We start from the raw sequence: 26,984 nt of genomic DNA, 5'->3' as shown, positions 1-26,984 counted from the left end.
ATCAAACAAATCACTGCAATGTGATCCCATGCCCATACATGTGCCAAAATGGTTGCACATGCCCAGGTCTTTCCCTCTTGACACATGATCTCATGTAACTTGTGATACATATTTGCTAATATGGTGGGATTCCTTGTCATCTACCACAACCTCCCTACTAGGTCCATCACCAATCTGCCCCAGTTGCAAGGGAAGCCTCTCTAACTCCTATCTATCACTAATGTGTGTGCCACTAGGTAGCATACTATAGACTTGACAAGATACTAATCTATGTAATATGTGATCATTCGTTCCTATCTAATATGTTAATCCAAGATTGTCACATCATGGAATAACCCCTGGAGTGTCACTTTGCCATCCTTTGGGATCTATATGTAATACACCTGTGACATGTAAGCTCATGTCAGCACTTGTACAAAAGAGATGAAGTAAAGAAAACCTACTATCAATTCTCATCCCACTCGTTGTGTCTCCATGGAATGGTACTCGTAGGATGCAATATACATCCTCAAGTGTAATGGTGGCCTCTCCAGTAGGCAAGTGAAAGGTGTTATACTCATTGTCCCACTGCTTTTCTAAGGTTGTAAGGAGACCATGATTTTCCTGAATATGGGGTATCTACAACAATCATCCAAATCCCATGGTTTGTAGTGTAACTCAATCTGCATCATCAAGTCATTGCATGAGTCTCAAACCAACCACCACGGGTGCCCTAATATTCAGGGTCAATAACACCTCCTCCATACTCAAAATGCACAAAATGGTTAGTATTTGTCAAATGGAAATCATGGTGTGTTTGGTCCCACCCAACCTACCATAGCATAGATGATCTATTTACATTTTGATGCTCTCGACTCAATGTTTTGATACACCTTTGAGACTATATGGTTATGTTATTTTAATATCTACATTTTGATAATCTGCACTTATGTTTATGCATTTGGACCTAAATGATATATTTAATGATTCCATTCATGTTCTAATCTATTGCAATTGCTTTGATAGACACTAAATTGTAGAAATGCTTGAAATGTCAAATTGTAATGTTTAAGTGCCAATTAGGGTTAAAGAATAAATTGTGATATGCACTAGGACCTAATTCACATGCCTGGGGAGTCAATGGTCATTGATTCAATATTTCATCACTATGATAGAAAATGGATTATGAAGTTATTCATAATATTAATTTGATCATGTTAAGTAAAGTTTAATGTTGATAAGTGCAATTTGATATTTTGATGTTTTGAATATTTTATGTAAAAATGAATAGAAAAAAAAAGTACTTTAATTGGAAATGATGAAGTATGACACCCTAATTTTGAATGTCATAATGATTTATTGCACATATATGCATATTGCTTACATGATTTTCTTTGACTACTAATGCTCAAGTTTAGGGTGCATGATTTTAACCATGGGATTTACTGGGGAATCAAGGCTCAAACCCATTTTAACATGACATAGCCAAGGTTGAATCTATGGGAAGATTCAAACCTCCTTATAATGTGTTTTATTTTGTAAATGTGAATTGTGAGAGTGTAATAGTTTAAATTCATATACAATTAGAGACATGTCACTATAAATGTAATATGTTTTTTTTATGTGTCACTTGACACTTGTGTTGTCCATGTGGCGATGACTTGTCATTTAGGGTTTTTGGAAAAAGTAACCTAACCTAAACCTAACCCAATGTAGTACCCAAACTAACCCCTTATAGTAGAGTGTTAGGAGAAGTCTCCATCAAGGGAAACTTGAATTCCAACTTCCTATTAACTTTTAAGGATCAAAAAGTGGTCCTAGGGAGTCATTTTGGTGAGAAATAAGTGCCCACATGGTAGTAGTATAGGTTAGGGATCTAAATTTAACCTTTAGTAGGCCTAGATGACCATGGCAACCCTCCAAATAGGTCACTTTCATAGAATTTCGAAATTTAAGAGTTCACATGTTTTCCCCCACTCGGTCAAGGTTGTAATTTTAGGAAGGGGAAAGGATGCTAGAAAAGGGAGGCTTCTTGTTAGGGTCATATTTAGCTAAGTGAGAAGTTAGAGGCCTTTTAGGGGGCTTGGGGAAAATTAGTGGGTTGTCTACCCACTTTCAAACTTTAGAGACTCTTAGGGCTAAGAAGCTTGGAGGGAGTTCCTCTACAACTTTTCATTACCATTTTGCCAAGATTGAAGGTTAGTGTTTTTGCCCCATGTAGTTGTCTCCTTTCATTATTTTGAAGTTAGATCATGCTATTGCATTAATTAACATGTAGAAAGTGAGGATGCCATTGTAAGTAAAATGTGTAGTGTCATCTTGTATCATGTTGTGTTGTGTAGTAATGAGGATGTAGTTGAATTTTTTTTCATTTGTTTCTTGCTTTTGTTTTTTCCATGTTTTTGTGCACGCATGTTGTTATGGGTGTGAGGGATTTACTCACCATTTGGGAAGGGAAGAGAAGTCCAGGGTAAAGGGGTTAGTTGGGCTCAACAATGCAGTTGAGAGTCTCTTCCTTGGAGGAAGAGTGATTTCATGGAGAATGGACTCTATTGAAGCCATTGTCTTGTAATTGTGATATGGGGGAGATAAGTGAAAATTGAGGAAAGAAGAATGTGTTGTGCAAGGACTTGAAGAGGCATGATGAAATTTTTAATGTATGTGATTATTATTGACATGGCATTTCTCCTCTTGGAGAGCCCACCTTCACCTTATGTTCTTGGTTCCATTGGTAAACCATAGTGAAATATCCATGGGATGGAATTGTTCAAGTGTTGTAATGTGATGTATATGCATTTGTAAGATTGAAATAAAACCTGGTTTGATCCTTATTCCCCTAGCTTGGGGTTGGTCTCTTTGGAGGCCTATGGTTGGGAGGAGAGTACCCATGGTCCTTGTTGTTTTGTTGTGATGTAGTTACAGATTGGTGTTCAAGGGAAAATGGAAAAAGCTTGGTTTCAACATTATGTTGATTTAGCATTAAGGAGAGACTTATCATTGTGCATTGTCCTTGTAATGGAGAACTCTCCATTTTAATAATTTTGTCATAATGCATGATAGAAATGAAGGAATTGTGGAAGGATCATAAGTAATGTATCATTATTGTATTGATATGCATTTGTGTAGTAAAATTGGTAAATTAACATATCATTGTAAGGATAGTTGAATGTTGCAAGTAATCTTTCAAGTAGATATTCAAATGTATTCAATGTTCATTTGAAAATTTATAAGTATATGTTAGGATTAAGATTATCTAAATTTATAAATTGTAATGAGAGAATTGTTATCAAACCATGCTTAGCCTTGTAATTGATTCTCATAGTGTAATTAGTTAAATTTACAATCTGATTTATAGTGTCATTTGTAGATATGAAGAAATGAAGTTGATTTCTCAAGTTTTAAATCTTTTTCTAATAACTTCAATAGAACCTTCAATCTGATACATTAATTAGAATGTTAGTATTAACACTAAATTCAAAATTAAAATCAAAAAATCATGTCACAATACATGATAGTAAGGAAAATGAACAAAGTAGAGGTCATATTTCAAGTATACACAAGAAAATAAAGAAAAAATGGAAGTATGCATTTTAGTCTCTAGTTTTTGTATGGGAAAGTAAGAAAATATCCCACTATCACAAGTTATAATATAGACCATTAAAATATTCAGATAGAATATTCCTTATAGTCATCTAAATAGAAAATCAATAAAGTTATAATAGACATATGTTACAAATAATAATGAAATTATCAGATCAAAAAAATAAAGTAAGTCACAATATTCATGTGACTAGGACCTTGGTCAATCAGTTCCCTCATGAAAAAATAATAATATTAAAAATTTACTATATCAACCCACACCCTAACTTCAATTAGAAATATATATATAATAAACACTTCGCACATGACACGGGGGCCAAGGACAGGCAAATTGTCATGCCTCAACCCCACCTCATATACTGCCCCGTCACCACTCATGTGAGTTGGATGGGAAGGGGCACGTGGATATTGGGGAAGGCGTTGGGGAACAACGCTTAGATATAGTGATTGGAAGGGGTATAAGGTAGTTAATGTTTAGAGTAGTTGGTAGTTAGTATTAGTAAGTGACTAGGAAATGAATAAAATTGTATAGTTTAGTTACTAAGTAGTTTCAATGGAAATAGTTAGAAGTAGAAATTTGTTAGAATTATAATTAAATTATAAGTTGTTAGAGCTAATTAGTGGTAGATTAATGTTAGTAATTAGTAAATGGATGTTACTATAATTAGGTAGTAGTTGTATCATACAATAAAAATTGTAAGTTAGCAAATTAATAAATTAGCAATTAGTATAATATAAAAAGGATTTGTGAGTAAGCTATTGGTAAAAATAGTATGGTAAGACGAATTGCAAATAGATTAGATAGGGATTAGTAGATTAAGGGTTGTTTATTTTCAATAGAAGTTTAATTTTTTATTTTATAGTTGACATGTTGTTCTAAGAAAATTGTAGAATAGGGTAATTGATAATTATGAGGAAAAATCTTGAGATCCGATTTAATATACAAATTAACATGTGCACAATGTGAAATGATTAAAGATGATCAAATGTAGATTTATATATAAAGAGGTGAATCAAACATGGATTAGTAGGAAGAGCCATTAGTAATAGAAGTAAATAAAATAGTTGGTATTTAGTGAAATAATAATGTTAGATGATATATTTATTTATTTGGTTAAAATGTTAGCTAATAGTAAAATTGTTGGGAGATAATTGTTTTAATGATTAGTAGATAAATCAATGGATGTATGTTAGTTAAATGGTGCATTTAAAGGTTAGGATTTATTGTAGTGATAGTTATTAATTCACTAGTCATAGGGGAATGTAGTAATAGTTTATCTATCTAATTGTTATATTTTAACTATACCACATATGCTCAAGTTCAAATATCTTAGTGAGATCTTCATCCTTATACCATGGTTCAATTGACAATGAGAATAACCCATAGTTCACAACATGACATGATTAATATAAGCATACACATTGATAACAAGGATATCATATATCATAACTCGGTCCTAGATGCAGAATTCAAAATCATGTGTCTAAAAATTCAAATACATGCTACGATGAATGTATGTCCACAAGGATCATTTCCTAGCCTATATGAAACAACTAACAAAATAGAGCCCTAATAAATGCTAGTACTAATGGCTTATAGAATTAGGTTTTCTCCCACTAACTCATGGATCTTGTATTGTCAAGTTGCCTCTTCTGATTCATGATGCCAACTAGAATTGAACATTCAACCAACTTGTTTAGGGATCACTTCAATTAGTATGTTGTAACCTTATAAACATAACTGTTAAGTATTTTGAACTCCTAGTCATTCGATAACCTAGTTGCAAAATGCATATGTCAATATGTGATTCTCTAAGTTTTATATATATATATATATATTAGTTGTGTTTTTGCCCTATAATTTTTGGGCATGACATAATGACACTAAACATATCATAACTCAGATGCTCAAACACAAAAAAAAAAGCATGCAAATTTGACAAAGAACATGAAAAATCCATAAAACTCATAAGGTCGTTAAACAAGTATTGTGTGATACTTTAATCTATAGTCATGTGATACAATCTTGTCTTGCAATCCTTCGCACGCTATTGCATGAAAAATGGGTGGGGTCCATACAATACTATGTATAATGTTCATGCGATACTTTTTGCATGCCAGATGTATAGCACGATAATTTTCATAACTATCAAGTGATACTTTCTAAACTACTGCACAAGTTTTTGACAAAAACCTATTTTGACTTAGATAAACATACTAAAATGCTCATAAAAACACTCAAAATGCTCAAAAAGTTGATAGCTTATCGGTAGTTAGTACTGTGGAGGCTAGATGTGCAATCGGTTGCACTCAAATCGGTGTCGACGGGTTAGAATTCCATGTTGGGCCATTATAATCTCTCTCTAGGTGCTCTAAGATCTCAAAAATCAAATAAGATGAATGAATTAAAAATGATCCCTTAGGTCCCCTTTATACCTTTTGACCCAATTTTTTAACTCCTCGAATTTGTGCGAAAAATGTATCCCTAGCTAATTTCAACATCCTAGCTTCATTTTTGGGAAGGAAATCAAAATCGAAGTTCATCTTGATGGTCAAAATCATGTTTTAAAATTTTCCCTTCTTCTACACAGTTGGCTAACCTTTTGAGGTCTAATCTTCAAATCTCGGTGGGGCATCATCATTTCTACCCTCTTCTTCTATTCTTATTCATTTCATTTCACCTTTCTTCTTGTTTTGACCTAATTATGATGCTTTATATTTCTTGGTGAAACTTACTCAAATTGGGACATATATTCACTATTTGGTGGTCATTCTTTGGTCACTTATCTATCATCATGGACTTTTCTCTATCTTGATTTGATCAAATCTAGTGTGGTTTTTTTTCTCTTCTATCTCATTTTTATTTCAATCCTAAGAGGGCAAGGATACTCTACAAATTGCTTTTTGCTATGGCTATCTATTTCTCACGAGTATATGCTTGACCTTTCCATTTGCTCTTCATCTATCTATGTGCTTTTCTTGACTTATCAATACACATCTCAAGTTTTGATATTTTCTCTATCTCTCCTAATGTTTAGTATAGCCACTAATAGACTATGCATTCAAGATCTGCTATCTCTCTGTACTTCGTTCTTCAAATCAAATCTCTCTATTGCTTGCTTGGATTCTTCATTCTTTGACTTAATGTGTTCCCAGATAAATCACACATTATTCAAAGAGAGGCAAATGTAATCACCCAATAATGGTCATCTAGACTATTAGCCCCCTTTCTAACATTTTTGTTCAATGTATGAATCACTCATTCTTGATCAAATCTTCAAAAAACAATTTCCTCAATTTTATCCTATAGTTTGACCACTATATCCTAAGTCATTATTTAATTAAAAGGAACATGTCCCCCTTTAATTAAATAAAAGACCCCACTTCACACTTACCCTAAGTTGGGCACACATTAAGTATTATTCCCACTTTAAAAATAAAAGAAAAGCCTTTTTTGTCTCACATGGGGCACAAAAGTCAACTCTTGATTATGATTAGTGGAAATGCGTGTGCATATGGATCAGGGATAACTTTAAGAAACCTCTCTTTAGAAAAAAGTATAAAATTTTGGTGAATCAAACATTAGTTCAGGGGGAAAATTTTAATTTCTATTGGTGAATTTTTATTTTCAAGTAGGAAATTTTTTAATTTTATTGGCAATTATTTTTCAATCATATGAAAATTCTATAAAATCTTGGTGAATCTTTCATTATTGATAAAAATCATGGGGAAAAGTACAAAACAATGATTTTATTATTATTATATGAAGCCTAATTAATTATCAAACTTTAAGGTTAAATTTTGCCCACTTTTATCATTATAGTTTCCCTCCAAATTATTGAATGGTGGTTTGGGGGAAGCACCTCTTTTTTTTAACCATTGGATGATCCTAGAAGAATGGCCTAAATCCTATTTCAAGTCAAACTTTTATAAGGATAGCAAGTTTTAAAGAAATTTCCCAAAGTAAAGACATGTGTCCCTAATCAAATCTATTTCGCAGAAAAGTGAGAAAGGATAAAAAGTTTCATGAAAAATCTTCAGAATAGAGACACATGTCAAATCCACGTACTTAATCTATAGTGTAACTTAAATTTTTACCAAATATTGGCAAATATGACCATCAATTAAGACAAGCATTGAAAATTATGGGCGAATATATTTAAATTACTACATAGAAAAATTAGATTCCATTGGCGAATTCATCTCTAAAATATAAATACTTCTATATTTTTATTGGTGATTAACCTAAGCATGGGACCAAATTTTGGTAAAGTACAAGCAACATGGACACCCCAAAAGCACAAAAAAAAAACCAAATCTAGGGTCCTCCATGAGTGAGATTAGCCAATTGGCAAATATTAGCCACTAAAGTTATCCTTGATATGGATCACTCCACTTTCATCCTCCACCCTTGATTAGATCTCTCTTACCTCATGATATCCATCATCCATTTTTCTTTAAAAGGGAGAGCTCTCTCCTCATCTCACAACTCTTATGTTTTTACTAAAGATATGCTACAGGAAACTTAATTACTGTTTGGAACTCTTGAAGACTTGTTGCATCACCTCTTCTCTTGCATATCATAGTAGTATAGTAGCACATTTTTCATTAGTATAGCTTCTTTTCTCATGCATTAGAATAATACATCTATCTTAAATAGGAAGGTTGTAACACTTCATGCTTGCTAGTTTAGCTTTGCATTTCTCATTCTCCTAGTGTAGCTTCATTTGCATTGCATAGCATCTTTGGTTCTAGGAGATTTTCACTCTTTCTCTTGTTCTTGAATATCTCATTTCATGATGCACCTTGCAAGGGGATGTGTGTCTAATCTCATTTGAGAGCTACAACATTTTGTTTACACCCTTTGCATGTCATGACTACGGAGCTCTAAGTCATCATTCAAGCTTCCCAATCTATGAGATGCCTTGGATAGAAGGACTTAGAGAAGTGCACTCTTTTGTGTGTACATTACTATTGTGTGGATCTTTCTCATATGTTGCATATCACTTTAAAGGTTACTTTATAGATAGTGTTGATAAGAAGATAAAGAATTTTAAAATTTTAATATGTTTCATAAAATTTGTTGGACCTTTAAATTTATTAGGTTAGTGATTATTGATTAACCCCAACACATCCTCCCCCCACCCCCTCCTATCAGTAATTAATCTTATACCTACATTATGTAATGACTCCTAATAGGGTCAAAATCCCTAATAAATAAGTTTCAGATTATTGCATAGTTGTGGTTACCGTCCCCACTAGGACTTTCCCTTAGCCAGGTTTTCCTTAAAAATAAATCATGGTGTCATGATTTTCTTACTATTATGTGCTTTACTTTTCAATTTAATTATTTTTGGATGTATATTGAAATAAATAGTTGGTGTAAAAGTGTTGCAATACTAATCCACACCCACCCCCCCACCTCCCAGTATTGCCTATTTCTAACAATTGGTAATAAGAGCCTAATTACTCACAAAATGTCTCATAGCTTGAGGATGATCCTAATGGATATACAATGATTTACAAGGAAACTTTGAAGTAGCACTTGAAGATATAAACAAAGCTAATGAAGAAAAATAAAGATTAAAGATGAAACTATAAGATGCACGACTTCATAAGAAGCTCAAGGATTAAATTGATATTTAAAGGATAAAAAGGCAGGAGCTAGATGAAAAAATTGAGCCTAAATTAGACAATGAATAGGATTTGATTGCAAAACTAAAGAAGGAAAATTAGGCACTCAAACATTAACTTGAAGTCACATTACTTCAATTGGCTAAGGTAGTTGAAGAGGGAAAATCATAGAAAGAGAAACTTGAAGTAGATCTAAAAGGTAAAACTAATGAATGTAAATATTTGTGTACCTGGCTTGGAAAGATAAAATCTAAAATTGACAATTCAAAACTTACATATAAGGAACTTGAGAAACACACTAATATTTTCAAAGGTGATCTTGTTGTGACCAAGTTACATCTTCTAAAGTAATATTCAAGTACTGACAAACTTGATGAGAAGTTAATGCAACAGAATCCCAAATAAGACATGACAAGAACTGGATATGTTGAAGGTGAATGTTCTAAAGAATCAAAAAACATAGTTATGCAAGATCTTAATAAGACAATAATTCAAATTGAAAAACCTAAAGAACAGAACATTCAAAGGAGGATGTTATGCATGCAAAAGATATGGACATGTGAAGCAAGATTGCAAAGTTAATAAATATATTAAACCAGTTACAAGATATCGTTCCAAGTGTTGGTTTCATGCACATAAATCACATGAATGCAAAAGACCTAACTAGTATTCTAATGAAAGAGAAAATGAATGATATAAAATGACTACAAGAAGACCTTTAGGAATCAATAATGTCATAACCGATGATGTCACATTCTACAAGTGTAATAACTATGGATACGTGGCTAGAGATTATAGGTTACAAGTAAATCAGAATTGAACAATGTATAGAAACTATATATGTTACATGTTTCAATATATATGTTACATGTTTCAATTACAATAATCTACGACACACATCTAGATGTTGCAGATTCAATGTATTTGTACACAATATGAGAATATCTAGAATCAAAGAAACATTTATGTTGGGAAATGAAATAACAATATCAATATAACTTAGTATGAAAACATAAATGAGACATTTATAAATGAAAGTCATGCTGGAAATGGAAAGATATGGAAAGAAAAAGAGAAGATTTGTGTAGATAACAAAGGGGAAATAATTCCAAGCACTGAGCCCTCATCATCAACCTAACTGGCTATTATAAGCTTATGAGGAGGATATAAGGGCCTATATACATTGAAATTTTGAGTCAATAGGAAATGAGAATATTTTGGAAGATTTGAGTGAGATATATAACAATTTAAAAACCTTGCAAGATGAGTTCAAACATTTGAAGAACCTAAACATATTGTAGTTTATGGACTATGAAGAATTCAATGAACCAGGATGGATTAAGATAGTGTTAAATAGGATTCACGGCATATTTTTTCTAGATTGGAGGAGAACCATTATCATTACCAAGGAGTTGATTCATCTAGTCATGTCTAGATAATGCAAGGTTAGTGCTAGTTGCAACCAAAATGTTCAAGAAGGAAGTAGAAACTAACACTACAACTAAATGGGACAAACATTTTAAGACCCTTTATAATATAAGACAAGAAGATGTTAGAGTGATTGCCAAGATATTGGGATATAAAATAAACCTACACCAATAGGTATAATTCAGTTTTAGTAGGATTTATTCAAACTACCTATAAGATGGTAGTAGAACATGAACATTTTGATATATGTGAGATTTTGGGACAATACTTGATGGAAAACCCAAGGAGAATCAAACATGAAAAATCACAACCCTTTAGATTTGGATCATTGATATTGCACATGATTTTTCACATTATTCATTAGTTTCCAAACATGTATCCTAATGCTTGAATAGATGAATAAACTATAATGGAATTGATTACTGACCATTATCATATGCAGTAAAAAGGTAATATTACAAGTGACTTGTTTCAATTATTTGAGGGATTTTAGAAAGAGATGAAGTGGAGAGTTAGAATTTCAAGGTCAACAGTGCAAAAGTATGTAAAGATTATATGTTTCATAATAGAAACTAATTACACATTCCTTGAAGTAGTAGAGCTCAGGAAATATGAATTCAACCACTTGGATATGAGGTTATTCTATAAATCATTGAACAATGTGCAGAGATTGTGTTGGCTTCACCAAGAGATAAAAGTGTAGAAATATGGGGAACTTAAAAGGAAATGTTTAGCTAGTTCAGGGAAGAACTGTAGAAGGGGTCTAGAAAGAGAAAGGTTGCAAAATTTATCAAGAAAATTGCAGAGAAAGAAGGTATGAAGATAATGGCTAAGAAAAGATTGGTAGCACAAGTGTAGATGCTACAAAGGAAAGTATAATAGAGAATATAGAGGTGCATGACATGCCTACTATTGAGATTTCAGAGGTAGAGGTCACACCTCAACCTCGTAGGGCCACTAGGAGATCTACAAGGACCCCTCTTGCTATTAAAGTTGAAAAGCCAGTACAACAAGCACCATCAAGGTCTTCTAAGAGAAAAGAAAAATCACAAGGACCTAGCCTAAAGAAATTCAAGGTCACCAAGAAAAAGACTATAGATACAAGTGATAAAAAAAATAAAACTAAAAAAAAAATAGAGGTAGTAGAAAAAGAAGTTACAGAAGTTGCAAAGGCTAATATTGAGGAAGAAAGAAAGAACTACAAACCATATTTGGAAAATATTATAATGAGAATTGAGACAGAAGGTAAATTGGATCAGCTTGAGAAGTATTACATAAGGTATGAAGACAATGATCAAGAAGTGATAGAAAATTTAATTATCATACATCTATTGAAATTTCAAAAAAACTTATTGGAAATTAAGGGAATCATACTATTAGTGAACAGATTTGTACTTCAAAAAGATTAACACATAATGACTCATGATGCCCAGATAGAAGTACAAATGCTACCAATAGTTGGAGAAGTCATCATTAGACTAATAACTTTCCTTTGAATTATTTGGGTACAACTCCCCACGCAAGATTTGCAATGAATTTTCTGAAGATACAAATTGTAATTTTTTAATCAGAAAGAAAGAAAGGTAATTTGACACCTATGCATAGCTATGATGTAGATGACATTATGGGTAAAGTGGACAAAGAGAGAAGAAGACAAAAAGAAAAGAATAGACTACACAAAGTCAGCCCCTCTACCCCCTCCATTACAAGAAAAAGATGATTAGATTAAATATTTTTCTTCCAGGAACATGGTTACATGAAAACTCAGAGTTTTTCATGACAACAAAAACTATGAACATAACAGCGTTGAAAACAACCAGAGGACTCAAAGTTCCATTTAATATATAGAAGAATGCTTGAACAAAAAGTTTCAATATGCTCTACTTTACTCTTTCAATGCTCAACCAAAGCTACAAAGAAAAAAAGTTGATTGAACATGGACCCTCGAAAAACAAAACAAAAAACATTTCATCTATCTCCCTTCTCTTTACAATGAGTCTTGAAAAACATTTCCACTAATCTATCTTTGTTATTTTTAGACCTCTCTATAGCACAAATTTTGTAGAAAAGCCCCTCAACCGGAACCTCCTTCTCCTCATTTTTTTACAATATATAGTTTTGTTGGGTGGTTATTCAGTTTTATAACTGAATCTTGGAAGGATTATATACTTTATCTACATATTTCTTTTTATCTCTTGATAACTCCCACCTTTGTACTTTTATATCATTATAAACTCTTGATTTAAAAGTTTATAAGAATATATTTCAACATATTGAATTATATTTGGACAAATGATTTGGTCCAAAATGAAATATTCTTGATGTTGGGTGGTTTTAAAATAACTCTGATAGAAAAAATAGGCCCAGTTATGGGAGGCATAACTAATTATCCCAACATTGGATCTCCTTAATTTTCAGATATGTTGGTGTTATCCTGATTTTCTATATTCTCACTAAAGAGATTTGTGAAATTATGCTTGAGTAAAAAGTTATAGGTCACTATTTACAAGTATATAAAACCATCATTTTAAACTGTCGAACCATCAAACCTGTTGATCCAATCTCAATCATGTCATACCTTTTTGAACCATCATGAACGAAATCAACTAGAATGAACCCACTTGTACCTACATGAACCTCCTTGAACCATTTGAACCAAATGAACTACTAAAATTGGCATTCGAACTTGATCTTTGAACTACTAAACTTGATCCTTTGAAAAGGGTCCACACTTTTGAATTAGTGAATTTACTCTTTGAATCAGATTGAACCTCTTAGAACCATGTTGAAACTGGCAAGAACTTTCTATATCAAGGTAAATTATTATGGACTAGTTCAAGTCATCTGAATTATTGTGAACCACTAGAGACCAGTATTGACTTTAATGCAAATATCCAAACTAATATAAACTTGGGAGGAGTTTATCAAGTCATTTTGAACCTAACTTGAAATGTTCCCCTAAAATAATAACATGTGACTTGAATTCTAAATTTCTAAACCTGGTGAACCTATGAATTCTTTGTACCTGTTGAACTACTTTGAACCCGTACTATAAATCTTGAACCTATTTGTATTGGTCAAACCAATTGAACTCATTTTACTATCCAAACTCATTTGAACCTACAAGATGAATTGCTTTGAACCACTTTGAACTGGGTTCAAAGGAGTTTAAGACCCCAAACTAAAAAAAATATTATCGGGGTCTATATGGGTACCAGCACATACCTAATGCAATTTATGAAAAGCTTGACGTAAGGATACAATTAGCATTGGAAGACGACTAGAGAATTAGATAAAAGAATTTATGTGAGCTATGTACACTAGTGATAGTTGATGAAATGAAAAGAATTTTAGATAAAGAAAAGCCAAAGATGAGAACCAAAATGAGAATAGTAAAAATCATGGTTGTATTATGTGAGGAGATTGCAAATGAAATAGGTAAAGATATAGTAGAAGTATTAGATGAGCCTATTGAGAAGGTAGATCATGTTACTGCACTAGTTAGAATAACTATCACATAGCAAACAATACAACCACTTGAATAATTTGAAGATGTAGATTAGTTTCATAGTACAATGAGGCAACTAGATTTTCTTGTCTTAGGTATACTCATTACACTTGATGCAACTCTAGAAGAGAAGGAAAACTAGAAAGATAGTCGTGTAGATGACTTTGTGAAAAATGATGAAATACAAGACATTATGATGGAAGCAACCACATAAGAAGAAGAAATACAAGAGAAAGAGGACAAAGATAAGGAGATGAAAAAAACAAAGAAAAAGAAGATGTTGTTACTAAAGATGAGGTTGGAACCATGATTAATGAAGGTAAACCTTCATTTATCGTGATAGATACATATACTCAAGGTGACATTCTATCTATTCCAACCACATTAGAGGTAGTGGACAAGGTATTGGACACTATGATAGTTACACCTACTTAATTCAATGACAAACATATTTGGCAAGTGATCAAAGTAATGAAATTTTCAATATGGACAAAGATGACAAATTGGATTAGGAAGCACTCATGAAGATATCATTGATGGATTTTGCCAAAGTCAAGGAGAGATCAAAAAAGAAATCATAGAAACATGTGAGGATCTTAGGCAAGGAATTAGATAGATTAGGGAAAGCACTACCTACTAAGAGGACATTTGAAGGATATGACATTGTGGAGAATTTGAGTATTGTACTTAATGGTTTTGATACTCACTTCACTTCTCTTAAAGTATCTACTAGGTCTAAGGAAAAATAAGAGTATGTTATATAGAAATTTTTTAAGGTATGTGAAAATATTGAAAATGATGTTAAAGTTATAGATGAAAACATCGGAGATATCAAGGAATGTGTTGAAGAAGGTAAGCCATTATATACTATTTATACAAACTCTATAAAATAGGTGGAAATGTTGACAAAGATATTAAAGAGGAAAAAGCCAAATTAGCAAATATTATAGAGGACTTTCCTAAGTCCAGTCGAGGTGTTGTAGAGATAGAAAAATTAGTGAGTAAATCATTTGAGGTAATCAAAATACTTCAGAGAGAGAGAGAGAGAGAGAGAGAGAGAGAGAGAGAGAGAGAGAGAGAGATTTACATAGATTCTTTTTTTTTGTAAAGTTTGTTATCACCCAAGTTATAACTTATGCAAAAGCAATTGGATTTGTTGGGGACCTCAGAGAAGACTTGTGAGACACTTAGGCTAGTAGACCTTCATGCAGAAGAGATAGTAGTATATGTTATATGTGGTTAGATTCAAGTAGTTGAAAACATGAAGAAGGTATGGGATGTTGATTCTGCAATATTGAAGAGGAATTTTGCAGATGTTTTAAGATTTGTGCTAAAAGTTTTTGGGAGAGAACTAAGTTTTTGGCTTGTATATAGTATATTTTGTTCTCACCTTTGTCATTTATGTCAAAGGGGGGGTATTGCAATGAAAAATAGAAGCATAAAAGTATAAGATATAAGGGAAATATGGTATAAGAAATCATAGCATACAAAGATCAAATTTGATAAGGATATTTTGGCATTAGCACTTACTCAAATTTTCACTAAGTGATTTCCATCATTGCCAAAGGGGGAGATTGTTGGCAAGGGACGAGATATAAGGGCATGAGTATTGTCATTCATGGCAACATATTCATATGGTAAGGTTTCACTAAGTGATTTTCATCAATGCCAATGGGGAAGATTGTTGGCAAATGACCATTTATAAGGGTGTGAATATTGTCATTGATGGAGACATATTCATCTAGAAGGTCTCTTGGAATAATGATTAATTTTTCTTTTGGTTTTGGTTGATCATGAAGAATGACTAAGTATATTATAGGAATATTGTTAGCAGTTAGCTTATTTTCATTTGTGGGCTTAGCCAAGTATGTTTATCATCCACAATTTTGGATATACTTAGAACGAAGTTTGAATATGATTTCAATGTGTTTTCTTTTATTAATATGGCAATTGGAACATGTTCTTGTTAAAGAATACGAATATAGTTTATAGCACAGTGAAGGGGGCAAGTGACAAAGATTGGGCATTTTGGCCTAAGGAATCGAATTGTCTTGCAAATTAAATTACTTGGCAATGTAGGGATGACATCCCAGATATTAACCCTCAGCTACTAAGTCTTAATATTCAATTTTAGAAATGTGCTACATGTTTTATCATTAAGGCCAATTGCATATAGTATTTGAAAAGGTACATAAAGGGATCAGTTTTCACATGCAAACTGTGACATGATATTCTAATGACATGTGAGCCTTATAGATGATGCTATGGTTTATTTTTTGATGATTTGATTTGTGAATTTTTTATGTATGGTCAGAATTAGATGTGAGATATTCACAGGATTAATCATATATTGTGATATTCTTTTGGTATTGTATATATCACTCATTAGACAAATTATATATCATTGTAGAGAAGTGAGCCCCCATTATAATAAAACTCATAATAGGGTTGAGCCTCTAGCAAGGTACAATCCTCGTACAAGGACTAATGTACTAAATGTATGAAAAGACTCTTGACGGAGTAAAAAAATCCTAACATAGAACTTTTGGATTAGTACATAGTTGTGGGTACCATCCCCACCGAAGTTTTCCCTTGGCTAGGATTTCCTCAAAAAAAATCATGGTATTATGGTTTTCTTATTGTTATATGCTTTATTGTTCAATTGAATTATTTGTGGATACTAATCTTTAAAATATATAGTTTGTGTAAAAGTGTTAGAATATTGATTTACACTACCACTCTCAGTATTCCCTATTTCTAACACTTTCCTTGATATTACCTTTCACTGATCTTTGAAAATGGTAAACATTTATTTTACCAAGCATATCATTGTTTCTCTTAATTATTATGTTGACCAGGACTACAAACTTATTATTCCTCTTAGAATCCATGGCATGGACAAGATCTCTATTGAGCATGTAATTTATTCCAAAATAAAACACACATGGTGTAGTTTTCATCACTAAAAGAGAATGTTTAAGTTCATTATATCATGTTCTTGTCAATGTCTTTCTTCCATTAAATCTTGCTCAATAGATCCTTTTTATGTATTTTACTTGGGTAGGATTTCATTACCATGTTATGCATTTGGAATGTTCACAATACCTTACCATTTAGAATGATGAATATAGCTATCTCTATCACTCGAGTAAAAAGAAAAAGCTTGTCTTAATCTTTCCTTGGCATAGTCACTATATAGGTGTTTTCATTGGTATACCAAGTCACCAAATTGTCATGACAATTTACGATGTCTTGATGCTTGGATATAATTTAGTTTGCATACATGTATCCTTTTTTACGGTACATCTATGTGACTGATTTTTCATGTTAAGAAATGTGTCTTCCATTGACTAGGTGTCTCTTTTTGTGTCTTTATTTACCCAAGTTGTACATGAACATGTTTGATTTTCATGATAGTGTTATCATTGATTATTGATAAATTCCAGATGTTTAGGAAATGTGTCTTTTTTTTCTTTTAGAATTGTGACAACAATGTGCCATGTATGTATTTCTTCTCATGTTCCTTATCATTTGATGGTTTCCACTTCCAAGACATGATTTTCCAACTTTATATTGCTTCTACTATGTTTTCAAATTGTTGTTTTACAACCTCACAAACTAGGAAGTTGCTTCTTTAGATATCTCTAATTTTTTAATGATCGAAGTTACTTTATCAATGAGATATTGTTGCTATTTATTTATTCTTACTACTCTATACTAGCATTCCTTTGTTTATGATTGCTCATTTTTCTCATGGCCATAAAAAGGAAAATATATGAATGTGACTTAAGATATTTTTGTAGTAGAATGCCACTATTTTGTCACAGTTTTACTATTATTGTGACTTTTATACCCTAGTATTCCTTTAGTGACATTAATCATTTGTTTCAAATATCATTGTGTGTAATGCCCCTACCTACCTATGCTTTATACTTTTAGATAGGTCTAGTTTAATGGTTTACCTCAATATATTGGTTGGATTACCTTCGGATTTGAGTATAAATATTATATGTTGACATAGACTTGGATAATATTATAATTAGTCAAATGGGTAGCATTGTGATAAGATGATCTTTTTGAAGTAATAGTAACTAATAGTACAGTGGTACTACAACATGTGTGGAATGTAAGAATGTATGGTGATACTATCAATAAAAAATAATATCAGCATAGGTATAGACAAATATATGTATGTCTATAATGATGTCAAGAAGATCATCATTTATTTCGTCGATAATAATTAATAAGAATAATTGCAGCTGTAAAAACTACAATAATATGACTATTTAACTTTCGCTCTATCCACTTTACCCATAGATTCAACTACAATTTTCATAGCCAAGGCGTCAAAAGTAGGTATTACTGACAAAGAGAGAAGGTATTACAATGGATGAAATAAGCACACTGTTTGGATAAGGTAGGGTCAAGAAGCAAATCCTACCTCATCAAGCTTGGGTGTCCTTCCAAAGCATTGTAGATATTAGAGTTTCCACCAACTTCTCTACATGGAGAGCAAAGAAGATGAAAAGAAACCAAAAATACAAGCTATTGAAGTTTACATAGGTATTGTTGCACTAGGATTAACAACTAATAAATGATTGGATATATTTCTATATTTATCCCACATTTAACATATTTTGGAATTGTTAAAGACTTTTTTTATTATAATTTATACTTAAAAGGAAAAATTCTAAATTATTTATTTAACTTTTAATGCAATCCTCTCTATATTAATATATACTTGTAATGATTTTAGCATTTCTAATTAATAAATAGTAAGGATACAAATATCAAAATTATAAGGCCACTTCCCTAGTACCCTATTATAAGACTTCATAACATGAATATGATTAGAGCTAGGAAGAGTAAGGAGATGAGATGTCATGTTTCTATCTCTTGTGTATAAAATGTACATTATATATTGTTACCATACACCTTATGATAGAATGATGGTAAGAAGGTTTTGGGATTTAGGTATGTCGTGATTGGCATTTTCCTCATCAATAATGAACCTAGTATTTTGTTGAGATTGATAGATATATTTTAGTTATTGTTGTGTTAAGTACCCTATTTGGAATTACATTAGGTTGATAAGTTGAGACCCTATGGAATAAAGGCTCAAGATGTTAGAAACTATGTCAATGGGTTCATGATATTTTATGGCCTATTAGGATAATTGAATTAGATGGTTATTATGGAAAGATGAATCAACACCCATCCTTATGATATTGCTAATAGTCATAGATGAAAATTGTTATCAAAATTGGATAAGAGTTTACATAGTAGAACTCGCTATGATGTAATGTAATGAGTTAATTATTGTGAAAATAGTATTAGGTGGATATGTTGATATTCATGAGGATAGATTTTATGGCCCAAGAAAATGTAATGGATTTATTCTATGATTGATTTTGAAACTATGTGACTATGCAAACATCTTGATTACCTAACATGATTGATACACCTTATAATGTATTATCTCATAATGATAATGGGGTATTGTTAGTAATCAAACTATATTTAATTGAATCAAAGGATACTAGTTGTGATGATTATATTTTGGTGATTTTGACCTAGGATATGTATTTGGAACTAATTTCCATGTTGGCTGATTTAATAGTATAGATTCAGAATTTCATCATTATGATAGGAAATGGATTATGATGTGGTCCAGTATGTTAGTTGGATCATTTGATTAGATATTAATGTTGATATGAAAATTTTGATATTTTAATGTTTTAAATGCTTTATATGAAAATGATTAGATAATAAAAATTGATTATGATGTTAAGGTGAATAATTTAATATGAAATTGTCATGCACCTATATACATGCATTTTATATGATTTTTCATTGGGCTACTAATGTTCAAGTTTAGTGTGCAGGCAATTGAGCCATGGAATTTAATCAGGGAAACAAGGTCCAAACTTATGTGGACATAGTATAGCCAAGGCGAATCTTTAAAAGATTCAAAAGCCTCGTTGTGATCTGTTTATTTTGTAAATATAAGTTGCATGTGTGTGGTAAATTGAATCTCATAACTACATTAGGGATATGTCATGGTGATGTGCAATGTGTTATAATGTGTCACTTGACAATTGTAATTGCTTGTGTGTTAATGACATGTCTCACCTACGGTTTTGGTCATGGTAGCACTTAACCTTAAAAACTAATTGCCTTTCAATAGAATAAGTAAATCCTCTTGGAGAAAGGATAGGATAGGTCACCATCAAGGGAAATTCGAATCCAAACTTGACAAGGATCTTAGAGGGTCAATATGTGGTCCCAAAGTGTCATTTTTGTGAAAATAAGACACCTATATGTTAGCATAACATGTTAGGGGCCTAAATTTGACCATTTTAGTGCTTAGCTAGCCTAGGGGACCCCTTAACCAATGTATTCCTCCAACAATTCAAAATTTTGGGTTTTCCCTTGAGTGTACCCTCAGACTTCCACTTGATCAAAGTTTCCTCTTTAGAAGGGACAACAATGTAAGAAATAGTGGGCTTGATGTTTCTACCAAAAATGGGATAGTAGAGTCTTTTTAGAGGATTGGTGGCAAACTAGTGGGGTGTTCACTCACTCTCTAAGTTTAGAGACAACTAGGGTTTTGCAAGGAGAAAGACTAAGGAGAAGGGAGCTCTTCATCAACTATCCTCTGCCTTTAGCTTGGAACAAGGTTGGTATCCTTGTCATGGCCTTCATTGAACTTCCTTAATGGTGTTGCAATTTTGTTCATATAGTGGTGGACATATGTAATGTGTGTAATGTTGAGTGGATTGTTATGTGCTATTGTTGTGATGAATTTCTTTGGAAATTTTTCTTTTGTTTTGTGAGTATGAATGTTAATGGGTGTGAAGGCTTCACTCACCCTTGGGAGGGCAAAGATCCTTGGATGAAGGGGTTAGTTGGGCTCAACATTGAAGTTAAGAGATTTTCCTCTTGGAGAGGGTTTTGTTGTTCATGTAGTATGGGGTCCATTGAAGCCATATGTCTTGTTTGTCATTATGGGCAGTATAAGTGTATTGATGTGATGAGGAGGATGTATTTTGATAGCCTTGAAGAGGCATTATGCAATTGCAGATGTATATGTGTATAGGGATATGGAGTTCTCCTCTTTGGAGAGCCCACCTTCACCCATTGTTTCATGGTTCCAATGGTGAATCATTGTATTAAACCTTGGAGGGGATTGTATATGTATTGTGATATTATATTTTATGCATTGTTAGTTTCTTGAGTGTAACCCATTTGAGTGTTGTTTCCCTAGCTCGGTGGGTGGCTACTTAGAAGTCTAGGATGGGAGGTGAGCCTCCATGGTTCTTGTGTAAATTTTTTTGCATGTTTTGTGCTCATGGGATCTAAGGGGGAAAATTTTTGGTATCACTCATGCATTGATGGAACAAGGAATGGATATGTCATTATGTAATGTATTTGAAAGGATGAAACCTTTCTCCATGTCTTGAGCATTGCATTTGTAAAGTCAAATTCCCCATTGTTGTTTTGTGCAATGTATTGTGCAAGAAAGATCGTCATGTTATGTACATTATTGTGAGGAGTGGATTCATGGAAGAAATGATAGAATTTGGTTATTATCATATGTATTGTATTGTAGAATACATTCATATGTAACCTATGGAAAGAGTGTAGTTGTATTGTAGGATATAATAATATGCTTTTAGATGAAATGAAGAAGAAATGTTTCTTTTGGTATCATAATGGTTCTAGTTGGGAATAAGAGAGATTCATTAAATAGACATAGAAATTTACACTTAAGGAATGTCCAGGTGTTGCAACTGGATTATTGAATCAATGTAAGACAATGGCTTTCAAAAGTTTGACCTTGCAAAGAAACTATATTATGCATCCATTCAATATGAAATATCACCTAAGTTCTATTAATGATAGGATGAAGGAATGTGATAGTTCATTGATCTATTTTTAATGCTCTGCTTGAGTTAAGTATATTTCTTTAAAGGATTCAAATAACTTCACTAAATTAGATTCCTACATTGAAATGTGAAGACAATATCAAAGGTCTTATAATATCTTAGTTGGAACCAAAGAATATGCAACCAAATAGACAACAAAGAGTAAGTTCTCATAAGTAATCACATGTTGTAGGTGCACTTTCAACTCTCTGGATTGTGTATGAGAATGAGAAAAATACCCCACTATCCAATACAGTCCATTAAGATATTCAAGGGGAATATTCTTCAGAATCTTCGAAATAAGAAATCAATAAAATAATAAAAGCTTTTGAAGATAAAACCTAAACAATCATCTAGTTCAAAAAAATATATGCGTAAAAAAACTCTTAAGAAGTCACGTACGTATGAAAGTGACATGATAATTGTTCTATATATATATATATATACATACATACATATATATATATATATATATATATATATATATATATATATATATAGATATATATATGTATATCTATATATATATATGTATATATATGTATATCTATATATATATATATGTATATATATGTATATCTATATATATATATATATATATGTATATATATGTATATCTATATATATATATGTATATATATATATATATGTATATATATGTATATATATATATATATATGTATATATATGTATATATATATATATATATGTGTGTGTATATATACATGTGTGTGTATATACATATACATATATATATATATGTATGTATGTATATATACATATATATGTATATCTATGTATATATAGATATATATGTATATACATAGCTTAGAGGAGGGGAGTGGGCCCTTTGGTCATCACCCACTCACCCCCAACTCTCCCTTCACGTTTTCATTGTGCACGGCCACATCACCAATCCCCAAGGATGGGTGCCAAACCTGCCATGCTCCCAACTCGTACTAAGGTCATTATCCTTGTTGCTTGAGCAAACCACCCCTAGCACCTGAATAGTCACACGAGAAGAGTTTGAGAAGGGGGCGATCTTGGGAGATGGGAAGGGAGTTAGGTAGGAGTTAGGCTCACATATGTAATAAGGGATCATGGATTGGATATTATTAAATTAAGCATGTCAATTATAGGAAATGGGTGGTGGTAAGGGCCACATGGGAAGTAGATTAAGTTGGATATAAAGAGGGTATAGGTAGTGTGTGCTAAAATGTTGTCACACTTCTATGAATCATTACATGTAAGAAAACTCAAGAATGAGCCCTTACAAATCGATCCATAGCTCTCTACTCATAGAGTGCAAGGGTTTGCAATGAAGGCCCTCAGTTTGACCTATTTTTGTGCCCATGCAAGTACACCATGAGATGAGAGATTCAAAGAGAAAAAGCAAGAATGCTAGTCTCCATGATCTTCAAATATGCATGAAAATAAGATCTAATCTATGAAAGCAAAATCTAACCTATAAATGCAAGATCTAAGCTAAAAGCCCATGATGGGTGCAAGAGAGAAAAAGACAAGAAAATAGAAGTTCTCCACAAAAAGCTTTTGTATTCAAACTCCTTCAAAAATTGATCTTCAAACCTGCAGCATAACGATAGCATAATCATGGGTGTCTTCAAACCTGCAGCATAACAATAGCATAATCATGGGTGTCTAACATGAGGAGAGGGCTCTCCCTTATAAAGGAAATTATGGAGGTGAGAGGCTTCTCACAACGAATATGGGATAATAGAGCTTGATCCATGTGAGACAAAATTCCACCAATGAGAAAAGAGGAGTGGTTGAGAAGAAAGTGGTGATCCATCTGAGACGAGATTCCACCAATTAGAAAAGAGGAGTGGTTGAGGAGAAAGTGGAAAGATAAATCCCACTTAGATCACATCTTTAAGTGTAGAGAAATTAAATAAAAAGAATTTATTTTATTTCCTTTTTTCATCAAAAGAGATATTTAAGTGGGATTTTTATTTAATTAAAAGGGAGCAAGTTCTTTTTAATTAAATAGAAGATATTTAATTAAATTAAAGAGAGGTTTTTCTCTTAATTAATTAAATGTGGATGAACTGTTTAATTAAAAGAGAGGTTTTCTTTTAATTAAATGGGGATTTTATTTTATTTAATTAAAAGAGAAGATTTTCTTTTAATTAAATAAGACTTGGAATAAAATGATCAATCTTAGAAATGAAATAAATCAAATTTGATCAAGAAAATTGATTTGAATTGATTTAATAAAATATTACAAACCATTGATTCAGAAAATTTGATAAATTGATAAAATGAATAATGGGGGCCCATAGTCTAGGCGACTATTTTTGGGTGCATACATTTGCCCCTCTTTGACTAATGTGTGATCGATTCGGGAACACATGTAGTCAAAGAAAGAAATTGAAGTGTGAGGTCAATTTGGGATCACAAAACAACCCAGATGTGTGGTTGACTCGGGAACACATCAAGACAAAGAATACAAATAAATTTGAACTTGAAAAAGTCGAGAATAAAATTGATAAAATTGAATCAAGGATTGAAATTGATAATTACTGCCCCCTCGTGATCGAAATCGAAATGAGATAGAGGAGAAACAAAAAATTGATAAATTTGATCAAATCAAACAAAAGATAAGGTTCTTGATGTAAGATGAAAGATATAAGAATCATAGAACCAAGGTAGATCATCAAGCATGAAATATTATGCCCCAAAGGTGATTTAGAAGAAAAGAAGTGGGGAAAAAGAAAATGGAAGATAGAAGTTTGAAAGATATGGAAAGAAATAGAAATAAGAAAAGAAGATGCTCCAAAAATCAATCAACTGTTTAAGATAGAAATTTTGATTGAGATCACGAAAGAAAATAAGGAAATGAAGATCAAAATGTGACCACAATTGATTAAATGTCCACAATAAAGATGAAAGGAGAACCCTCTCAAACTCATAATGTAGCCTAAAAATGAAAACTAACATGAAGTCTAATAATGCAAGCTACATGAAATGCAATGGTGTACTTTCAAAAGAGCAACTGTAACATAGGATTTTGTGTTCATCATTCATTAGAGAATGTAAAAGAACTTATTTTCATCATTGGGCCATTATTAACGGACATCGAAAAATCACACAATCATCACTAGTTACAAATGTAACTATGAAGGTATGAATGCGATTTATATTGGATTGAAATGTGGAAAGATTCTAACATAAGCATCAAAGACATAAAGGTCAAGATGACTTCGATGTTAGCTTACCCAATTTAATATAGAAAAACTATGCTCGCATCAAGGCATAGATGCCAAGATGACTATAAGAATGGTTGTGCAAAAACAATCAAGGATGATGTCTCAAATCTCCTAAGTGTTTCAAGGGGACAACAAAAGACACTCTAGAGTTCAAGACCACACCCACAAGCAAAAAATAAAATAAAATAAATAAAAACATGTCTCATGCCCCAAGTCTTCTAGCGATGCATCATGGAGAGACTTATCAGACAAAGACATTCAACAAAAATCAATAATAGTTAGTACACAGAGAAAAAAATCATGACATAAGTCAAGCATTAAGTGTTACGTTTAAAAATTTAAATGTGTTAACTGATACTGAGTTCTGAGGACAAGGATCAAATGCTTGCAGGAAGGTAAGATCACATGATGATACTAGGTAAGACCAAACCAATAAGTGTTGAAAAACACTCGATGTCAATGGGTGTTGAAAAACACCATTTGCGAGGTGTCCTAAAGACTCACACATCTAAGAAACCAAAGCTAACATAGTTATGCCCCCTAGACAAAGACCAATTCCAAACCAAGGTAACAAGGACAAGGCATGGTGGAGAAAGGCTAAGTGTCGAGGACATGTCCTAAGAAACAGGGGTGCAAAGGCCTTAAGTAGCGCCCGTTTCCAAGTTTTCACCACTTGGATTTTTTTTATTTATTTATTTATTTTTTTTTTTTTAGGACTTTTTATAATTATTTTTTTGTATTTTTGGAATATATAATTTTTTTGAAGATACATCAAAGTGCCTTTTGCTAGGTTGTCACTAAGATGATCATTTTTTCAGGACATTTTTCAATTTTTAGAATTTTTTACAATATACCATTTTTTTGGATTTTTGAAATATATCAATTTTTTTGGATTTTTTTCAGGATCAATAAATATGTACAAAGATGCCCCTAGACAGAATGGGCATTATGGATAGAACTTCTTCAAGTGCAAGACATTGATAGGATCAGGGAGCTGCTCTCCCTCTGCTGTAGATAGTAAATAGGCACCTGAACCAAAAGCTGTTGTAATAATGTAAGGTCCAAGCCAATTAGGTTCAAACTTACCCTTTTGATCTCTATTCTGTTGATTCTTATGATTCACACGTAGGACAAGATCTCCCACTTGAAACTCTCTAGGGTGAACCTTTTTGTTGAATGCTTTTGACATGCGCTTTTGATAGACTCTCATATGGTCAAATGATGCTTGGCGTTTCTCATCTAAAAGTTCTAACTCTTGAAGTCTCATGGCACGGTAGTCTTCATCTGTAACTAGACTTTTGAGAGAAACTCTAAGTGAAGGAATTTCAACCTCTAAAGGTAACACTGCTTCAGCACCATATGTAAGAGCAAAAGGAGTAGCCCCAATAGGAGTGCGAATACGCGTTCTATAGGCCCACAAAGCTGGATTTATTTGTAAATGCCAATCTCTACCATTCTTATGAACTGTTCTGTGCAAGATTTTAAGAATGGTTTTGTTTGATGCTTCTGCTTGACCATTCCCTTGTGGGAAATAAATAGAGGACTAATGTTGTTTTATCTTAAACTTCTTACAGAGTTTCTTAAGGTCCTTATTTTTAAACTGACCTCCATTGTCAGTGATAATCTTAGAAGGCACTCCATATCTACAAATAATATGATTCAAAATAAATAGAGAAATTT

This window comes from Cupressus sempervirens, chromosome 11 (assembly GCF_028749045.1).
Source record: "Cupressus sempervirens isolate cs-2001-9-10 chromosome 11, ASM2874904v1, whole genome shotgun sequence".
In the NCBI taxonomy this organism is placed as follows: domain Eukaryota; kingdom Viridiplantae; phylum Streptophyta; class Pinopsida; order Cupressales; family Cupressaceae; genus Cupressus; species Cupressus sempervirens.
The sequence above is the reverse complement of the archived record's forward strand: the minus strand, read 5'-3'. Positions refer to the sequence as shown.